We start from the raw sequence: 2,704 nt of genomic DNA, 5'->3' as shown, positions 1-2,704 counted from the left end.
TCTTGAAAACAAATACTCTTCGTTAACTCTCACAAATTTTATAACTATTTATATAGTTTTATAGTTATTTAAAGAAATAATGAATATTTCTAGTATCGGAATATGCCGATAAGTTTTGCCTAACGTGCTGACTTAGGCACGTTGTACAAAATAGCTAAGTAGATACCAAAGAAGTATCACATGTACAATATGTACAACTTTCTGAGGGTCAAGTCATACTGATTGTGGCATACTGCAATGCGACGGCTTAAGGCTTATGCTCTAAAAGCGTGGGGTGACGCCAAGCCAACATGACGAATCCCCAAACCAAAGGCTGTGTTCCAGCAGATCGCAGCGTGGTAACTGCTGTACCAAATACAACATCCCGCCTGGTACCTAAAAGTCGTCTATAAACGATTCCGAGTCTCTACATCCAACTAGTGAACCATGATCGACAGCTATAAAACGGGTAAAATGGCTCGTGCGATAAACGGCGTGCGCCGAATACCTAATAAATCACATTGTATTGAATCTTTCGACTCACGAGACTCTTCAAAATATCGTTGTTATCTAGAAAGGATATGGCCTTAGAGTCAGTCGTTCAGGCATACCCACGGATGGTAGCTTTGCACCACGTCCGAACCTGCGGTTCCTCTCGTACTGAGCAGAAATTCTATCGCAATGACAATTCATCAGTAGGGTAAAATTAACCTGTCTCACGACGGTCTAAACCCGGCAACTTTTATAAATTCTGCGCTTACACAGAGGCTAGACCTTTAACAACCGTCGAAACGGCGGTCCGTATATAACATTAGCGGTCCGCGACCCAGTTTATTTAGTCTCTTTACCCTTTGTTAGATTTGTCACTTTTATTCTCGCTCGGAGAGTATTGAGTTGATTGCATTTGTATATTTTATTTTCCGCATAAGAGTCTTTGCGTCAACGACACATGCCCGCGGATATGCTGTACAGTATGGTTGAACACATATAAATAAGGTCCAGAACCCGGCCGTAAACCGACATCCGAACATATACGACGTATATAATTCCAAACACGGTCTACGACATTATTAAAAGTAACGCCGCTATATAGTTGACAGACTAAAATTATCGAATATGATGTATAAAATACACCGGGGAATAATATTCAAACCTGCCTGGACAACACAGCGAACATTTGCCAAAAGTTGATCGCATCGCATACGACGCGATCTTTCCCCCTATAGTAGGCGCGCGGCCACACCGTAAGTATTAGACTGAGTCCCAAGCGATGTGCATTTGACCTGCGGCGAAGCGTCGCTCCGGGTTACGGTGTAAATCGTCAAGACAAAAGTCTGGGAAATTTTCGAACTGCGAACCCTTATGATGAACAATTTTTTTTCGAAAAATTTTTTAGATGTTCAAACAGTTTTATATATATGGACAATACGAATTATAGTGAATTATTGAGTTTTTAGGTGTTTTTTTGGTTTTTTTTTAAACTTTTGTATTGAAATATGTATTTATTGATTTTTATAGATCTCAATGAATATAAAACAAATTTATTTGTAGTTATATTATTTTTTCTTCTTTTTTTAAAAAAATTCCGATTTTTTAATGCAAGTTTTCAATAGTTTTTATCGATTTTCTCCGAAACGGTAAAAGATACGAAAAAACTTTGTTCGTACGAAAGATGCAGAATAAAATTACGATGTATAACTCGATATATGTCATAATATAATTTTCATGAGATTTTTCAATTTTTCCTTTAAATTAAATAATGTTTTAAATTTTTTGCTGAGTTTAAATTCATTTGCGGGGTTATGCTTTTTTTACAATATTGTTTCAAATGATGTAAAAAGTTAAATTAGCGAGGTGCATCAATATGCAAAAAATTGGCCCACCCTGATATATATATATGTAAACCTGTATACATGTAGGGCAAACAAAAAATTTATGAGATGGATAATACATATAAAATACAAGTACACTTACATTAACGTTGGTAGGTTACATCTAGAGAGTGTACACAACACTAGAAATTAGCACTAACATTTATACAACTAACTTGTCAACACCATGCATTTTTTATAATTTTTTGTATGATATAAAAAGAAAAATGATAATTTTATTTGAACAAAAATGTAAGTATAGTTAGGTAATTTCTGCCACGACTTCTGTACTTTGCAAGTTCCGAGGCTTATGTGAGCGACACACATGTTTTGAAGGATTCTTGAGGGTTATTCAAAAATTGCTATGAGTGGGTAGGTAGAGAACGGTCAAAGTTGAAAATGGTAATGTTAATCTAGTTTTGTATGTTTAGAATTAGTTTTGTTTAAAGGAGAAAAAAAAAATTTTTTTGGAAACAATATTTAGTATTTCTAGGTAGTTATACTAATAACTCAATTATCTAAAATAAAGATTCTTAAGGGTTATTCAAAATATACTATGCGTGGGTAGGTAAAGATCGGGTTACATGGCCGAACAATAGAACTAGTAATGTTGGCAAGGTTTGTATAGTTAGAATTAGTTTTTTTTCAGAGGAGATAAATTTGGAAACGTTATTTAGTATTACTTGGTAGTTATCGCAGATTAAGGAAGTATCAAATCTTTTGTTTACAGCGTGTTCACTTTCTGCTATGAAACAAGATTCTGCAAAACGTCTTTGGATGGTGTTTCGTTCATGGCAGAGAATACTGGCAACGTCATCATTCAGTAATCTAAAAAACATATAACATGAATGCAC

At 35.0% G+C, this 2,704-nt stretch overlaps 1 pseudogene; it reads left to right on the top strand.

The window, feature by feature from the left end:
• Positions 1-290: 290 nt before the first annotated feature.
• Positions 291-2,704, top strand: part of LOC113384808 — a 4,998-nt pseudogene continuing 2,584 nt past the window's right edge.

This window comes from Ctenocephalides felis, unplaced genomic scaffold (genome assembly GCF_003426905.1).
Source record: "Ctenocephalides felis isolate EL2017-DRISC unplaced genomic scaffold, ASM342690v1 CF-g0.4_SCAFFOLD_03571, whole genome shotgun sequence".
NCBI classification, from domain to species: domain Eukaryota; kingdom Metazoa; phylum Arthropoda; class Insecta; order Siphonaptera; family Pulicidae; genus Ctenocephalides; species Ctenocephalides felis.
The sequence above is the reverse complement of the archived record's forward strand: the minus strand, read 5'-3'. Positions and strand labels throughout refer to the sequence as shown.